Source organism: Silene latifolia, chromosome 3, assembly GCF_048544455.1.
Source record: "Silene latifolia isolate original U9 population chromosome 3, ASM4854445v1, whole genome shotgun sequence".
In the NCBI taxonomy this organism is placed as follows: domain Eukaryota; kingdom Viridiplantae; phylum Streptophyta; class Magnoliopsida; order Caryophyllales; family Caryophyllaceae; genus Silene; species Silene latifolia.
In genome coordinates, this window is record NC_133528.1 from 123,646,506 (window position 1) to 123,666,595 (window position 20,090).

A 20,090-nucleotide genomic window follows, 5' to 3' on the forward strand; every position below is an offset into this window, starting at 1 on the left:
GCTGATGACATGGTCTTATTCGCGGAAGCTAGAGTTGATCAAGCCATTGTTATAAAGTACGTCCTTGATAATTTTTTTCGAGCTTCCGGGGAAAAAGTAAGTATAGCTAAGTCTAGAATTTTTTTTCTCAACCAATACTCCTCAGTCAGACATAGATGATGTACAACGTATTCTTGAATATGAGACCACTAACTATTTGGGTACTTACCTGGGTATGCCTACCATCAATGGACGAGTCACTAAGGCTATTTTTGCTCACCTCGAAGAAAAATTTAATAGACGTCTTGCTGGTTGGCAAACGAACATTTATCATTGGCAGGACGTGGTACTTTAGTCCAATCCACCTTATCTACCATGGCCAATTACAGTATGCAGAAGGCTAAAATACCGAGATCTACCTGTGATTCCCTTGACAGAAAAACTAGACGGTTCCTTTGGGGTGGTAATGAAGAAAAAAGAAAGGTCCATCTTATTTCCTGGGATACTATTCAAAAGCCAAAGAGTATAGGAGGACTCGGTATTCGAACGTCCCGACAATCTAATACTGCGTTCCTAACTATACTAGGATGGCGAGACCTTTCTGAGCCATATTCTTTGTGGGCTCGCGTTCTTTGAGCAAAATACTGCAATGGTAGGTGCGACGTAGACATGTTCCAACCTAAACCAAATATGTCTAATGTTTGGGCTTGTATCACATCTCAAGCTAAAATTATAAATAGCGGAAGTACAGTTGCAGTCGGTAACGGTCGCAAGACACTCTTTTGGGATCATTCTTGGGTCAATAAAGGGTGCCTATCAGACAGAGTCGTGGTGCCTATTCCTGACTCAATTATTTGCGCCACGGTGAGTGATATGTGGGACGAGAATGTGGGATGGAAATGGGACGAGTTTTCTAACTACTTAGCCCAGATTGGTTTATTAAAAATTACAGCCTACTCTCTTTCATCAGAACCGGATATGGATGATGCACTATACTGGAATGCGTCGTCAAGCGGTAAGTTCTCTATAAAATCTGCTATAGCTCTCCTTAAAACTTATGATGAACCGCCTGAGCCGAATCCTGTACAATGGCATGTCATATGGAAGCTACCGGTTCAGCAAAGGGTCCGAATGTTTATTTGGCTCGCGGCCCATGGTCATCTCATGACCAATTACAATAGAGTTAGACGAGGTATGCATGATGATCCCATTTGTCCACGATGCAATGAAGGTGGCGAGACCATTGATCACTTACTGTGTTTTTGCCCTTTCTCGATGGAACTTTGGGACCAGCTTGGTGAATGTTCAGTCTCGAGCTCTTTCTATACTATGCCTTATAATAGTTGGATATCAAAGAATGCGTCTAATAGTCTGCCTCTTGCCTCTAATAATTGGTCTATGAAATTTGCGATAACATGTTGGTGGATATGGCGTTGGCGTAACAACGTCGTTTTTGGGAGGTCCGACGATAACCGGATTGATCCTATTCGGTTTCTGAGACTCCAGTTCGAAACTACAAGGTCAGCTTTCGACCCTTTTTCTGTTCTCACTCCTATTCCAGGAACGATTCATGAAGAGCGCTTTATACGATGGAACGCCCCACCACACGACTGGATATTACTAAATACTGACGGTGCCTCCAAAGGGAATCCGGGTTCGGCGGGGTGTGGTGGCATTTTCAGGGATGAGACGGAGAATTTTGTGGGTGCATATATGCTCTCTTGCGGTATATGCTCCTCGATGAGAGCAGAAATGAGGGCCTTGGTCGTCAGTCTTGAGCGAGCACGCCAACTGGGATTCCGTAAGATTCTTGTTCATATGGATAACTCTCCATGTGTGGATTTTATTCATCGCCAACAACTGTTAAGTAATAGCCTTCGTCCTTTAGTACAACGGTGTATCGATCTCATAAGTTTGGTCGATTGGACAGTTAAGGTCGAGCACGTTTTTCGAGAGGCTAATAGAGCAGTGGATTGGTTAGCCAATGCAGGGATTACTTCCGAAATGAACACGACCTTCCTCAACATTCCTCCTCATGGAATTCGCTCTATCCTCCGTGAAGACGCTCTTGGGGTCGCTATTCCCCGTTTAGTAGCTATTTAGTTTCGAGTTGTAATGGGGCTTCGCCCCTCTTTAGCACCAGAAAAAAAAAAAAAAAAAAACTAATACGCTTCATTTACTTGATAATAATAACAAAAAAAACAAAAGGTTCATTGCATAAAGATTAGCAATTCAGCATTATAAAGTGACGGAACCACCAAAATAAGTCCGCTGATCATATTTTTATGGTTTCTTAAGTAAACACAAAGTGACGAAACCAGACAAAACACCAAAATAATATTAAGTTGCTAGTCTACTTATACATCTTCTCCTTTCCCTTTGATGATCTTTGAAGTTGATCATATTATATTGAATTTTTAGCTTTTAGTACATGAATTGAAATTTTCAAATTCGCTAATTTTTAAATATAATTCGCAAATTAGTACGAATTATTACATGAATTAAACTTTTAGAATTCACTAGTGTTTATATAATTCGCGAATTAATTCGAAAACGTATTGTGAATTAATATGCGTGTATCAATTCGCAATATGCATCCTATATTAGCGAATTAGGTAATCCTGGTTTAACCTGCTTTTATGATCCGATGGCATATTTTCGGAGACACTAACACACTATTAAGCAATGAGTAACTAAAAAGATGACAGACTACTATGTAATCAAATGCATATGGATTACACTAATATTTACGGACTTGATGGGCCAAGGTTAGGATGATGAAATGTTGAAATTTGTTACATGAACTCGTTTTTTTAAGATACTGTTTTACCTAAATTGTCCAAGGATGTGTCAACATATAATAAAGTCAACTTTTGCTTGTCCCGTGCAATATGCAAACTAGTTTCAAATTATAATAATCTAACCGTCATCTAAAATACTAAATTACACACTATCCTACAAGAAAACATTCACAGAGTTCTACAATAATTTATTATAATTTAAATGTTTTACAAGACGAGAGTAATATTCTCTTGTTTGCCATCTATGTTTTAGTCCAAATGGCCGAGAAGTCGTTTGCTTCCCTGTTAGCAACACATATCAATTACTCCGTCGTTCTTTAATTTGTGCACATTTCTTCTACAGAATTAGGATCCTTGTTCAAACACCCATGATGTGCTAACTGAAGAAATAACGAGACTCCAGAACTTCTCTCAAGTCAAAGTCTCAAGTCAAAGTCTCCGCGTTCAGGGAGAGGAGGAAACTCTAATTTTGGAAAAGATGTCTGAAAGCTCGCTAACAACTGCACAACGCACAGAATTACGGTAAGGGCTCAACATAACATTGAATAGCAAAGTCTGAACAGACTATTGCTGGCTTGCAATCTAGTTCCCAAACGAACTTCATGCCACTAAGACAAACCGCCCAATCTTGGGAAACGTAGTAAGAGGCAAGTAAATAAATTATACTTATGAGAGCACGGTAAGAGAATAGCAAATAAAGTAACAAAACAGCGCAAACAACCCTTCTATTAAATAAGAATGGTGACACAGCAACTATCACTTACAAAACCATATTTTGGATGGTATCTCTGTAAGTTGTACCAAAGGTTCATGGGAAGGATGGGTGCCTCATACACTATGGCTGACTAGACAAAACAATAAAGAATTTAATATAAGATGAGTTCAAACACAATAGACTTACATTCTCCAAGATAGGTTGTTCATAGAGCTCTACAAACTTCTCCCTTAATATCCTGTTCATTTCATCCACATCACGTGCATGTGTCCAATATGAATCATGAACCCCTGTATAAAGAAAAATAACGTTAAGTGAGACAAAGATGAATCACCAATATGGGTGAAAGTAGAGACTAAGAGCTGACCTGCAAAATTTAAGCCTAAACGCTTGCAGGCAATAGCAGTCATCATCATGTGTGAACCGTCGAGAGAGTGGACAAAATTTGGAGGGAAAGCAGTTCTTTGCCGTCTTTCCATGATCTAAAACCCATACGAAACATGTCAAATATTACAAGGCATACAAACACAAACAAGAAATTTGCACTACAGGAGGCGCCAAGGCACAATGCAAGCTTGGTATTAGAAAATCGTAAACCATTTACCAAGGTTTTGAAGATTACAAAGAGTCTGATCATTTTTTTAGGCGGTATCGATAACATTTATAGCACAACAGCTAAAATCTGGCCGCAATGACGACCGAGTTGAGATAGATAACGTCTCGAAAGCAGATTTAACACCAAGCATGCAAGTACTAATAGAAGTTCAATTGAAATTGTTCTAAATGAAATTATACACTACCTTCCCAGTTTCACGTCGAAGTGTCAACAATTGTAGACAAGTCGTGACCTGTATCCACATAACATTCCGGAAAGTCAACCTCATATTCAATAACAAATTCCCGAGTTAGCATGAACAATCCACAAAAAGATGTTTACACGACTTATTCCTAATTTACGGTAAGGTTGAACAACAGGAAGCCCAACCGGGGTTGTCCACTGCACAGGCTGGTTTTCTGATGCAATTATCTGTTCGACATTCAAAACGTGATATTTAGTAGTATCCTTACCTATTGGGTGACTTAAACTAAATAACTGCACAATGTAGCAAGTTGGTTAAGAACTGTCTTTAAAAAGGAAACACGCACTTCACCCGCTCTATAAGTAATTATGAAGGCAACAACACAAGTTAACTACAAGTTTACAACTAGTACGTCAAGATCCCATACCTTTGCACAGTCAGTAAGCCAACTCATGATGCTTCGTGCTGCTTGAAACATTTCTCCTTGTGCAGTCATAGTGACCTGTTCACAAGGCAAATTCAAACAGCGAAAAAACCTTGGAAATTGATGTGATTTTAGACAGTTGATCCGAGTTCAATATTTCACACAAACGATAAACGGGTAAATGCACCACAAATATCCACTTGACTCTCTTTTATTATCCCTTCCAATGTTCAGAATTATTTTTCTTTCATTCAGACTTCTTTTTCTTTACACTTACATTTTGTTTTTTTTTTAAATTATAAATTATAATTGACTCTTACATTTTATTGACTTAACACTGTAGTTATTGATTTATTTTTATTGTCCACTTTTTAATGTCTTTTCCTCTTCAACAGCTAACACTTCACTTATTTAGACGATCTGCTTTCATCAGTTTCTTAATCGTGTTGTCATTATCACCCCTACCTCTTTTTGTAAGTTAAACCCATGGTAAAAACAGAAGGGCAAAAAAAAAAGTGTTTTGCTGGGAGAAAATTTTTACCTTAACAAGGATACGTTTCAAACCCTTGAGCGTTAAAAAAGATATGCTTTGAAAGGTCATGGGCAAATCATTGCTCCATACCTCCTCCATCTCAAGCCGGTAGAAATTATAAAACGGGTTGGATGAGGCACTATCCAAAACGCCTTGGTGCACTTTAGGTGCGCCTTTTAGACAAGGCTCACTTAGCGAGGTTCATTAGCATGTCTAAATTTTTCGATATGCCTTTTCTTTATACCATTATTCCGAAACTTTACTCCTTTAGATGTTAGACAACTTGAAAACTCCTCAAAGGAGTATTGTTGCCCAAAATTTTATTTGGGAAATAATATAAAGCTAAAAAATAAGGCGCCTCTCGTCTAAGGCGTGCGCCTTCACCTTGCGCCGTGCGCTTCATCGCTTCAATCACTTAGCGCATCAGTGCGCCTCGCGCCTCTTCAAAAGTGAATCAACACCACTTATTCATCACTCTATTTTTGACTTCAAATTCAAAAACGAAAGTGCCAAACAAACACTTAACAGTAGCATAAACCATCTCTTATTCACTTACTTTAGCAGCATAACCTGCTGCAGCAAACAACTCGTCATCATCTGCAATTGCATCACGTTCCTTTAATCTTTTCTTTATTTGGTCACAAGCACCACTTTGGGTCACACCATACACTGATGTCATTACAGTTTGCTTCACTAGCTTCCTGTCCACCTAAGATTATGCATCAAAAGCAACAACGTTTAGTCCAGATGCTTAGCTATGGAACAAGATAAATTAAAGAGAAAGCAATGTATTGTACACTCCTATATATAGGACGAATACCAAGTGCGACCAGGACATGGCTAACTACATGAATATTATTGATTCCTCTGTAAAAAAAGACACGATAAAACAACGCTAGCCCATAGTTTGAATACATATTATGGAACGAGGGGGAAGTGGAGGGGGAGGGGGGATAGCCCAATGTCATTTATTTTCCAAATTTTCCTATTTTTATGAGATTATAATTAGCTTAATAGATTCCTAGATTTTCGTCCCCTCCAAATCCCTCTGACAACTTGCTGTCCAAACAAGAGAATATGTACCCCTCCAGCCCTCCTTCACCCTCCAAGTCCCGTCCCACCAACCAAACAGAGTGTGGGTCTTATTCATACCTTCCCTTTGACAAACTTATTCAAAATAAACAGTACTTGCCAAGTTCTTTTAATAAAAATAAAAAAAGCACGCAATATTCTTGCGTTGAAGAGGAAACACAATGTTATTAGGAAGTAACACAATGTTTACTGTTTTTTTTTTTTTTTTGGTCAATCGAAGCGCGCACTTAAGTCGCATTACAATATAGGGAGGGGGATTCGAACCTGGGACCTATTGTCCACAATACCTCCGTCTTAACCACTAGACTAAGACATCTTCGGTAACACAATGTTTACTGTGGCAACACTTACTTTTACTTCTAGCATAATTGAAGAGGAAACAAGACCATAAACAAAAAGGCTCATGCATCATAAAATTAAACTCCATGCGATGAAGTTGGTTGTAGTTTCTACTTGAACAAAGTGATCCATAATCATACTCCGTAGTATACATGGAAATCTGCAAGATGCATCGTGTAAGCTTGTGGTGTCACTCATGATCGCTAAACGCAGTAGCGTTCTATAATGTGGTAGCATGGACGATGGCCGATCATGCGGCTTTACATCAGCCTAGGATCAACATATTAGCCAATAGCCATATATCAACCAACTGCCGGCCAACATATGCAAAGGACCTTTCATGTACAACCAAGTACTATGCAAAGGTCCTCTAGACAGAGGAAATGGAGAAACATCGGCACAGTACACTAGAAAACCTTTAAATTATAGGCCAATATGTGGCACAACGACCAAAAATTGATATCATGCACAAGTGGCCGGACAAAAGAGCCAATTGCAGAATAGTCTACAAGCAAAAACAATAAATGTCTTCTACAGGACTACAAAAAATTAGCTAAATAATTAGCTACCTGGTCAAGCAATAGCTTAGCACGAGGTGAATTTCGTTCCATAGAAGGATCTTTTTCTGCATCTCTACGCATAATTTCTAAAACTCTGCAATTAGATATAGTTGACATAATCAGTCAAATGACATTACACTTTATTCTGAAGAGATGCTTGTTTCCTTTCTCATTTCATTTACGAACTAACCCCAGTGAACTTAACACACATAAACCTATGCAACTGACAATAGACAATCAATCATGGGAATGACATCAGGCTGACATCACATGCTATCAAAAAGGAAAGTGATCGCTCAGCTATCGACTGTTGAAAAGCAAACAGCATCAAGACTCCCTCCCTGTTTTAATGCTTTGTTACGAGTTACTCAGACACGTGAGAGAAGTTTCGTATCCGATACGTATCAGAGTATAGGACACGCGATTCTGAAAATTCAATGATACGCGACAGGGTCAAAGGCGTGTCGTGACCAACTTTGTAGATATTGATACGACACCGCATCACTGAATTTCGAGGGAGAAGTGGAGTAATTGTAAGGGAGTTTGGGTTCTTTTAAGTGGGGCCTATAAAATATTCTTTATGTTTATAATTAACTAACTAATGTAGACCCCGTGCATTACATGCACAGTATTTTTAGAGTTTTAGTTTTTAGTATATTATTTATAGATTATAAATTGACAATTCATTACTTTTGTAATGTTTCTCATTATTTTATTTTATTTAAGAAAATAAATTAAAACAATAAAATCAATCAAGAGATTTATGTAGTGACATGAAATGTGTATTTTAATGAAAATATTTTTTTACGCGAAATGAATGATATTATTTTATACTCTAATTTATTTTATATCTTCTCATTTATCAAAGTCTCTTTTCTTTCACAAAATATCATTTTCAAGCAAAAAAAAAGTTTATGTGTCGAAAAGAGCCGCCAAAATATTGTCTAGGAGATAAAGAGAATACATGGGAAGACTAAAAATGGAGGGGAGTTTTTTTTTTTAAGGGTTATTTGTCAAAAACTACCCTGTATTTAGAGGTATTTGTAAAAATACTACCTTGTACTTCCTCCATTTTCATATGATGTACCCATTTTATTAAAATACTACACTCATATATTCAACAAATGGGTACATCATATAAAAACGGAGGAAGTATTATTTTTCTTGTTTCAGACTACCTTTGTTTTCTCATTTTTTGGTCAACAACTACCTACGCTAAGAGTCTTGACATATTTGGTCTGTTTTGCGGCTTTAAGCTATCTCACATCACTCTTTTATGTTTTAATCTTACTTATGCCTGATTTTGGGAAGTCATAATGTACTTACGCTTAACTTTAGTAGATGTTTGTAGTTATAATTGAAATGTGAAATTTATAAATTTTTCTTATCTGAAGTCAAATTGTGGTTTGAATGCGATTGGTCATTGTTGTTTGATGTTAACAAAGACATATGAGATAGGTTAGTGTCGTTAAATAGACAAAATCTTGCCATATTTTCGACATAGGTAGTTATTGACCAAAAAAAGAGAAAACAAAGGTAGTCTAAAACAAGAAAAATAATATAAGGTAGTATTTTTACAAATACCCCTAAATATAAGGTAGTTTTTGACAAAAAAAACCCTTTTTTAATAACATATATTTTAGCTATGACTTATCTTACAAAGTAAACGAAATTTTTATCACAAAACCTAGAAACAAATCCTCTATACGACAAATCATTATAGATAGGAAATTATATCAAAATAAGAAAGTAAATAATAGTTAATTATATCAAATAGGAAAGGTGTTTTTAGGCGGGAAAATGTGAAGCTTTTCCTATTCATTTAGTATATAGGGGATTGTGGGAAATGGAATGTTTAGACTTCTGAGTATCTCAATAGTGTGTATACAGCAAGGCACCACCCACGTGAAAGTGAAACAACTGTCAAAGAAAGAGGTAAATACAATTATTAAATAGCGAAGACCAAAAGGCCTCTTTCAAATGAAAACCCTACTTTTTCCCTCGTACAATAATTGTTTCTCTCTATCAACTAGGGATGGCAGTCCCACCCTTACCCTTACCCTTACCCTTACCCTGTGGATATCCATCCACCCGAAATTAAATGGGTGGGGTATGGATGACGAATTTTTTTCGAATTTAGGGGTAGGATATGGATATGGGTGAATTTCGGGTGGGATATGGATTATCATCTCTCACCCGCTTAACCACCATGTAGATATCCGAAATTAATATTTATAATTAACTTTTTATTAGGTTAATAATTATTTAGGTCACTAATGATTTCCCTTCAAAAGTATATTTTTTTATCAGAAATTTTACTTAATTTTAATATCATATTGTTATTTAGGAAAAGTAAAACTTGTGTTTATGTGGATATTGTTATTTTCACTAATCAAAGTAACTTACTTTTGTTAGTTTAATCAATAATATAATGCGTTGGTGGTTTCTTTGTAGTTGGCGTGGCGTATTTGTATGGTCACTTGCTTTGCAAAGACACTTTGTTGTTGGATATATACTGGGTTGCTATTTGCTAACACATATTGTTACTTGAATTATGTATGCCTTTTAATTTTATCGCCACAATTTTTTTACGATATATTATCTTTAAATTTTATAAGCTGTGAAAATATCCAACGTATACCCGCTTCACCCGGTGGATATGGATATGGATGGATGAAAAAATATTAAATGAAGGAGGGTGGGATATGGATGACCATAAATTAAATGGATATGGATATGGCTCCACCCCATCCATATCTCACCCATTGCCATCCCTACTATCAACGCCTTTACCGTTTCTCGTCTCCAATCCCAGCGAAAGCCAGCGACGCATTACTGGTTTCGATGATCGGTTTTCGAAAAAAGCAACAACCCAGGTCAGTCTCACCTCATCTTGAACACCGTACGAGTGTCGTGTTCTTTTCCGGCGTGTTGGAGGCGTACCACGTATCGTATTACGTGTCATGTTGTATCGACATGAGACGCGCCGGTGAGCGGCCGTGCCGGAGTATCATAGGTTACGACCAACTAAACCGACTCGTCACACTTCGGTTTCTTTATTTGTTATTTGTCTGAAGTAAAATATTTCACTTTTGCATTGAGGAAAGGGTTATTACTTCAGAAAAATCTCCATCATTATTAGTAAAAGTTGTGGTCTGTGGCTTACCTTTTTGCAATATCAGAATACACATCAGCTGGTTTATCCCCCGCTACAAGATTTACAGCCTTAGCTCCCATCTGAAAAACCAAACAATCAGCACTTAAACAGGAACATAATATCAGTAGAATGTGACAATGATAAGCATAAGCCAAATCCCCATAGGCATAAAAGAAGAAATAGATTGCATATTTTACTCAAGAGCAGCAAAATTAACTAAAATGGATGTCAAGACAAGTCTACTTGAAATACTCAGGCTGTCAGGCATAGCACACAAAATTGTTTGGTCCTCAAACTATTACTCCTGATAATGAATTAACAGCGAAAGTAAACAGATTATTTTGGGTACCATCAATATATAAAGCACTTAAAAAAAACCAGGAGAAAAAAAAGGCAAAGACGGTTTATTTAATTCAATACAAATTCAAGCATTCGGACTTTGAATATGCTAGACATCACAACTTTTTAGGATCTGGATCTCACTAGAAAGCTAAAATACTTTATTTAACCTTTAACAATCAGGAGTCGGTACATTAACAAATAATTCGTAGTACAGGTAATAGGCAAATAAAGACGAAGATTGTTACCTTGTCCCTGCCAAGGGCAGCATAATGTTGTAAACCATTACATGAACCATCCTGCAGATTTAGAATATAAAAAACAGTCAAGAGACAAACTACCCAAGACGTATAACAAATACATGATAAAAAACTTACACAAAAGTACACATGCATCTTAATTGATATTAGCAGACCTAGGATGTAACTTTATCTTTATGTATATACACAGACATTTGCAAAATAGAAAAGATATTACAATACATTGGACTAAAAGAAACACAATACCGAGGAAAAAAATAGAGCATGTCACCAAAGCACAATGTCTTAAGGTATGAGCACAATTGCACAAACAACTAGCTAGAATCAAAGGCACTCAAATTTTGACAAAATTTAAATCAAGGTTGACATAGTAATGGAGAATTGGAGACCATAATTGCAAAATGCAGACTGATTTAATAAAAATAATAAAAGGTAGAAGACCCTTTTCCATTTTCTATTCGCATTTTGAGGTGTGCGTTCACCCAGGGACGGTTCTAAAAGATGATTCATGTCAGCCGACCCCAATTCATTTTGGGATTAAGGCTCTGATGTTGTTGTTGTTGTTGTATGCTTGAATATATAATACACATTTACCCACAAATACGCAGACTCAACAGAGAGAGGCTAGCTGATTGACTGATTGTTACTTCATAAATTAAGAAGTGCATAGTTTAGTGGGTCATTTTGCTTGATGCCATCATATTCTAACACATAAGAACAGTAAAGGCAACAACAATCAGAAACCATAAAAGATCGGGAAGTGATCCAGAATTTCCCTTTCTAATAGGGAGGACGTTCTTTCAAAGGTATAAGTCTTACGTCGCATCACTAACACAGGACACGTGTCACACACTAACAAATGACAAGGAGGGATTGAGGTTTTCAGATTGAGTTTATTCCAGAGGTGTCAGCTAAGAATATGAAAAAGAAGGATATAAGGAACAAGGATCTAGATTATAAATAAAGAAGAATAAAGAGGAGAGAAAAACACGAGGGAGGCTAAGTGCCAAGTAAAAATAAAGAGATAAAATTTCTGTTCTTTTTGGTTGATTATGAAAATGGGACATTCGACACTGCAAAATCATGTCACATGCGACAAACGTAGGCGAGTCTGAGTGGCATATGCGGAAGGACAAACTGGCAAGAGACTATCAGGTAATACCACCAGACAACTCAAGTAACCTCCACCAAAAGTCTACCACCGAATACCATTTACCTCCACTGAAACTGATCCACCACCAATGAAAACCATACACCATCATCGAAAAACACCCGCCACGACCACCACTAAAAAGTGGGCAACGTTGCCTAGAATCCTAGATCAAATATTCTAAAGCAAGGTCCTTAAGTACGTCCGCATACCGTTCCAGTTGGCTAGGAAAAAATTTCGGGGAGAAATGGTTAAGGTTATAGAGCAAGGAACTTTAAGTTATCTTTCAGTTATCTTATTCAAATTTCAAACATATACTAAAATCTGTGTTGGATAACCCTATGATCTCTTTACTCCCATAGTGTCTTTCAATGAATACCATGTCTTAATCAAAATAACCTATAACCTCTTGTTTACACTAATGCAACACAATCAAAATGTCATGAAAGCCATACATGAAGGAGGATGATTCAATTTGGCATAGGTACCTGGTGCACAGGCATATATGAAACATAATCCTCCGGGGATGAGCTTCGTAATGCTTCTGTAAGATTCATACATGCACCTAAACACTGAAAAGGATCCTCAGCATTTAGCCACCAGCGCCTTCCTTCCAATGGTCTATCGGCAGAATCAAATATATCGTCCAGATGATTTTCAGTAAATGCAATCCGGCCCTCATAGGGCAGCTTATCAACACCACCAGCATACAAATTTGCCATCTGAATTTTTAGCCAACGAAGTCCCGATGCTCCAAGAGGACGGCCCTCTGCAAACTCCAAGATTCCTCGGCATAAATCAGAACCAAGATGGTTCAAATGAGAATGCATGGGGTATGCACGACCACGAAAATCCATGTGTGGATAATAAAATCTTTCCTCATCCTTCATCTTTCTAGCCACCTACACCGAAGGATATAAGCATCACCACATGATTAATTCATACATGAAAAATTCTCAGCCACTAAAAATAAATAGCACAGAAGAAAGCTTTCTTACAGCTAACTTGAGCCCCACATCACAACGTAGAGAATGTCTTTCCGCGTTCTCTTTCTTAACATCTCTTACTTTCCATTTCCATTTTCTAATTTCAGAGGCATCATCCGTATCTGGCTCTTCAGGTATTGGAATCTGTAACAGATAAAACGAAACCATAAGATAACTTGAAGCCTTTGTTGTAGAGAAGTGAACTTCTTGTCATAAATACGCACATCTTCACGATCAACCAAGCCAGCCAGGCAGCCTCCACCTTCACTAGCCCATATCCTGTCTATGATACTAAGCACCTTATTGTTGATCCTCCATTTGGTATTGCCTAGTGTATTCAAAGCCTAGTGACATTGCACAGAAACGTAAAGAGGCTGAGGAAAGAACTGTTAACCAAAATTTACAATCAAGCAAAGAATTGACAATCTTCAAACCTCAAACACAGTTTCTAACTGGTCCTTTGGAGCTCTTTTAAGTGCATCTCTCTGCTGTCTATTGCACTGAGTCCGCACAATATAAGAAGGAAGGATCAAATATGCACCTTTGTCATACCTATCAAAACAGAAGGTTCTCAAATGCAGTCTTTCACTAGATGAAGACAAACAAGATATGGCTCTATCATGCATCAAACCAGTTAACTATAAAACATATCTTTGAGTGATATTAGCTTCCCTGTCTTCCAAAGATTAAGAAGAAAAACCATATCCATGTGTGCATGCATATGCGACATGATTGAGATGTGGTTCAACTGCTATATGGATTCTATGTGATCATGTTATCACGTAGAATCAAAGAAAATGACCGAGTAAATGAACGCACAACAACGAATTAATCGACCCCATGTGTTAATCAGGTTGAACAAAAAAGGGTCAATCACCAAGAGCAAGCAGTAAAGGTTAATCCAACACAAAAAAATTGAAAAGAAGACCTTGCTAAAAAAAACCAGTGAAGATCATAATTGTAGAAATTTAAAAAGACATACCCTATCCATTCCCGTGGAGGGATCACCATTGGCATGTATGGAATCTCCAAGTGTCTGGCCTGAATGAACAGCAGAAAAAGTATTAGGTATTCCTACCTAGAGCCCAAAAACAAAAACAAGAAATTAATTATGTCTATGACAGTACAGAACCTATGGAGACATCATTCAAAGCAAAATTATAGTATAGAGTAATGGTATGCCACCAAATAGGTAAAAGAATATACTTACAGATTTTTCTAAACCTTTCCGCACCAGTGGGTCACATTGTATAACTCCATATTGTTGCTTTCTATTTCTGTATAAACGGGTAGGTTATGTGGAGTATATATTTTAACTAGGTAAGAGTAACCTACTACAGGAAATGAGAAACATGATCTTACTTGTCAGGAACATATTTTATGGTGTGTGTGAATGCAAGACGAATATCAGGGGGAGCATCAAATGACTGATCTACTGGAGGTTGTATATACGCAGTTTCCATCAGTAGTTGAATTAGTCTTGCGCCAACCTACGAGATTATAGCACATAGAAGGAGCTTGGCCATTTAGAGAATACAACAAGAAGATTACCCCAAGCAAATTGCTTAAAGTATGCTTAAACTAAAGGAGCTCACACCTTAACTTGATTGTTGAGACCCCAGGGTTTTGAGTCATCTTGTTTATTGACAATAGATCGAATCTGATGAACCTTTTGCTTCTTCATCAGTTCCATCACTTTTTTCCCAAGTCGCACTTGCTCTTTTGTTGTAGCGCCCTCAACATTACTGTTTGGTGCGGGTTTATTTTTTGCTTTTTCCAAAAATCTGTGAACTTTAACCTGGGAGAAAGAAAGACAGATACAGTGGTTTTATACTCCCTCCGTCCTGATCAATTGTTGTCCTTTTGGTTTTGGCACGAATGATCATCGTGTGATCAAATTGACCAAGGAAAGGGAAAGGGGCCAATTACCAAATGCCAAGTGGAACAAATTGATCAAATTGTTCATCAAGTTCATTCTTAAAATAGAAAGGACAACAACCCCAATATGGAAAAGGACAACAAATGAGCGGGACGGAGGGAGTAAGCAAGTTTGAATAGTGAACACGAAAAAGCATCATCGCAAGAATAGCATACCTCATGCTCTATAGCTTCACCAATTTCAGTTGCTGCTTGCATAACAGTGACAATCGCATTTGCGTCAGCCGTCATCAACAAAGCCATCAGCTTATGCATTGTGATAACCGCCATCATATCAGCGGGCAACTCAACAAAATAAGGTGCATAATCAACAAAGCCATCAGCCTGACGATATTTCCAAGTCTTCTTACACACGTCCTGCTGCGCACTGATTGCATCCTTTAAGGGCTCAAACTAACCTAAAAACAAAGACTTAATGAAAGGGAGGTTAGGGGTAAGCTTTTTCTCACACATAAGAGCTAACAAATCTTGGTACTCCCTTGCTGCATTAATCCATGCCTCTGTTTCAAGCTTCAGCTGCCGCTCCCTAAGGGCATCGTATGATAAACTTTTCCTCCCCTTATTATTCCTGTGGTGGTGGTGGTGGTGGTGTTTCCTCGTTTCAACGACCAACTCAGGGACTTGTTCATCTCCCTCAGAAGAAGAAGATGAAGATGTTGACTTAATAATTCCTTTGGCAGCAGCACTGCCATAATAACGGCAGCTATTATCCATCACGACATATCGTGATCGTTCCGATAATTCCTTCAAAATGGGTTTGATCCCTCTTGAGGAGGATGTAATCTTCCTCAACATCTCCAATTTCGTAGCTAAAATAATTTGATAGAAAGATGTTAGGGTTTAAGTGAGTGATTAAAGTTGTATGTTAGGGTTTAAGTGAGTGATAAAAATTTAACGTAATTTATTTTCGCAGTACAATTTTTACTCATTTTAGTACATTTTGTCTACTTCTTTCCATTGCTTACCCTTGAAAAAAAATTGCCCTGAAAAAATGTACTACATTGTTCAATATCCAACCACCTCCACCGTGCACTCCCACCATCGGATCACCGCCCAATTCTCACTGGCCGACCGCCCTACCCCTAACCCTCCGGAAAACACCCCTTAATTAGCCACATGCTTTGAAATTACATCAACAAATCATTGTGAAATCAAAACCAATATACCATAAATCCAATATGCTGCTATCCAATTGCTCAACAACCACCTACCATAAAACGACTATTTTTTCCATTTTTGAATACATTTTCTTCAATCCAGTGTTTCCATCTCTCAAAAAAATTTCAATTAGCTAATTAGATCAAGAATTCAGTATTTTTTGTTATTGCGTTAATTACCATGACAACATCATCTGGTTCGTATAATTTTTGTTCTTCCTCTTTCATTTTCTGTTGTTTTTGTACAATCCTTGGTTGATATCTTCACTTGGGTTTGTCTTAATCTCGCTAATTTCTCAATTAGTTTGCTAATGATTTGGTGGGAAGTTTACCGCACAAGGGGCTGAGTTGAGATAGGTTATTCAAGGCGGGGAAAAATGGGAAAATGAGAGGGGCAAAATGGTCAAAAGTGTACTATGATGAGTAAAATGTGTACTGCGAAAATCAACACCCAAATTTAATAGAAGGGTTATTCTACGCGGTAAGTAGCTGTGTTTTGTTTTTTACAGTTTCAATTAACCCTTCCGTTTTTTCAACCACGCGTGTGTAATCAACTTATCAAAAAAGTTCTAAAGTGACCCCGACTTTTATTAGTTAAAAAGCTAGTTAGTTTGCGTATGTTTATTGGGATTTGGGCTTGTTTTTTAGAGTTCAAATGCTTAAATGGCCAACTAAGTACTAACTATGGTCTTCTCAACTCAATTAAATAAATATACCCCAAATTTTCCTAACAAATAATTATATTCTAGGAGTGGTAAGACTTAAGAGTATAATTCATAATTTTTTTATTATCATTATTATTATTATTATTATTATCATCATTTTTATTGTTTAACAAAGAATATTAAAGTAGTAAAAATACTGATCCACATCTTACCTTTGTTTTTTTTATAAAAATAATAATAATATAATATCAATTATAATCTAATATAATTTATAACAAAAATAAAAGTAAGATGTGTTTCAATATATTTACTACTTTAATATTCTTTGCTAAGCAATAAAAATGATGATAATAATAAGAATGATAACAAAAATGTTATGAATTATACTCTTAACACACCTATAATATAATTATTTGTTAGCAAAATTCGTAGTTTATTTATTATTTATTTTAATTGAGTTGAGAAAACCATAGTTACTTGGTCATTTAAGCATTTGAAGTGTAAAAGACAAGCCCAAGTCTCGATAAACATTCAAACTAACGGAGTTTTTTAACGGAATAAAAGTTGAGGGTCATGGAGAACCTTTTTTCATAAGTTCAGGGTTACCATGTGGGCAGTTGAAAAACAAAGGGTTACCAGCTAGAATTCAGAAAAACACAGGGTTACTACGTAGAATAACCCTTAATAGAAAGATTTGTTGTGAAATGTTTTCAAGTGAAATTTAAATAGCGGCTGCAGAGTTCTTACTCTTTTAAGTGAAATTTAAAGGAGAAGATTGTACATCTCACCACTAGAGTCAATGATTTAACCAAGGAACTTGTTGAGGCTAAGAATGTGTCTAAAAATTGGGAAGGAAGTCAAAAGGTCTTAAATTTCCTCACTAATCACCCAAGAGATGTGACAAAAAAGCTAGGTCTTGGTTTCAAATGGAACAGTCAGTCCGACTGTTGCCTCAGAAAACCGGATCCAACTCAAACCGACTTTAGAAGAAGGAAATATGTTGGTATTCCCGAGTACATCATTTGCAACTATTGTGGTAAAACTGGTCATGTCTTTAATGCTTGCACGAAAAGACATAGTGACATTAACAAAAATATTAAGGTTGTAAAACAAGTTTGGATTCGAAAAGATTTGTTGCGAAATGTGAAGGATAAAAAGGGACCCAAATTTATTTGGGTTCCTAAACTCAAAGTCTAATCTTGTGTAGGGCTTGGTGAGAGGCGGCCGCAATTGGTACTTGGATAGTGGATGTTCTCGTCACATGACGGGAGATAGAAGTCAATTCCTCTCACTAGAAGCTTATGATGGTGGCAAGGTAACTTTTGGCGACGACAAGAAAGGTGAAATAATAGGCATGGGAAAGGTCGGTAAGTCATCGTTACTTTGTGTCGACAATGTGCGGCTTGTCAAAGGTTTGAAACATAATCTCCTTAGCATCTCTCAACTTTGTGATAAAGGTAATATTGTGGAATTTAGTACTAATTTGTGTCGAATAATTGATGCAACGACTCATGAAATTATTCTCGAAGGGAGACGTGTCAAAGATGTTTACTTAACCGACTTAAACACGTTATCCGGTCATACCATGTCATGCATGAGTGTGATGAAAAATGATCCTTGGTTGTGGCACAAAAGGTTTGGACATGTTAGTGCTAAAACCCTCAATAGTCTTAAAAGACTTGACTTGGTAGAAGGATTTCCTAACATGAAATTTGACTTTGATAAAGTATGTGATGAATGTGCTAGATGTAAACATGTTAGAAGTTCCTTTAGGTCTAAAAGAATTGTGAGTACTCTTCGCCCATTACAACTTTTGCATATCGACTTATGTGGACCAATGAGAACTAAAAGTAGAGGAGGTAGTCGTTATGTGTGCGTCATTGTTGATGATTATTCTAGGTTTGTTTGGGCACTTTTCTTGAGTTCCAAGAGTGAGGCATTTGATGAATTTTTAATTTGGTTGAAAAAGATTCAAAACAAACTTGATCTCAAACTTGCTTCCATAAGAACCGATCATGGAACCGAATTCGAAAATTCATCATTTAGCGCTTATTGTAATGACAATGGTGTAGACCATAATTTTTCGGCTCCTAGAACACCACAACAAAATGGAGTGGTCGAACGAATGAATAGGACCCTTGAAAGTATGGCTAGAACCATGTTGTTGTGTAGTAAATTGCCTAAAGACTTTTGGGCCGAAGCAGTAAACACCGCTTGCTATATTCATAATCGAGTCATGATAAGAAGCATAATCAATAAAACACCCTATGAAATTTTACGTGGTAGAAAACCCAATATCTCATATTTTAGATGCTTTGGAAGCAAATGTTTTGTTCACAACAATGGTAAAGACAACTTGGGAAATTCGATCCACGTAGTGATGAAGCGGTTTTTATTGGTTATTCCGACCATAGCAAGGCTTATAAAGTTTATAACAAACGAACCATGCTAATTGAAGAAAGTGTCCATGTCATATTTGATTAATCTAGCATTCTTGGACAGGTACAAAATGATGGAGAAGATAATGCAGATGATGAAGATGATGAATTTGAGATAGGTCTTGTAAGAAAAGACTTTGTGTTTGAGGATGAAGAAGCTCCAAACAATGACGTTGGGAAACAGTCACAGACATTGTTTCCTTCTGATGCAAGCACCAGTTCAGGGGGAACAAACAGAGACACTGTTGCCTCTGATTCGACATCTCATTCAGCAACAGTTCCCACGACTGTTGCCTCCACCTCCAGAACAGTAACAGTCTCGGACACTGTTGCCTCAGGAGAATCCTCAGACACTATTCCAGATCCTTCCTCTAATCAACAGACAACAGTCTCAGAGACTGTTGCCTCTGAGAGGGAAGAAACCCCTTTCGTCCTAAGAAAATGGAAGCATTAAAGCCCTCACCCTCTTTCCAACTTGACAAGTGATCTAAATTCCGGAATAAGAATAAGGGCATCCTTACAAAACTTTTGTGCTCACAATGCCTTCTTATCCCAAATTGAACCGTCAAACATTTCAAGTGCCTTAGCCGATGATGATTGGCTAGTAGCCATGCAAGAGGAACTCAATCAATTCAAAAGAAACGAGGTATGACACTTAGTCCCTAGACCATCCAACCATACCGTCATTGGTACTAGGTGGGTCTTTCGCAATAAGCTTGATGATTCGGGTGAAATTGTAAGGAATAAAGCTAGGCTAG

The 20,090-nt window shown here is 37.2% G+C and overlaps 1 pseudogene; it reads right to left on the reverse strand.

The window, feature by feature from the left end:
• Window positions 1-2,747: 2,747 nt before the first annotated feature.
• On the reverse strand, window positions 2,748-16,507 carry LOC141647957 (DNA-directed RNA polymerase 1B, mitochondrial-like; annotated as a pseudogene).
• Between the last annotated feature and the right edge of the window lie 3,583 nt (window positions 16,508-20,090).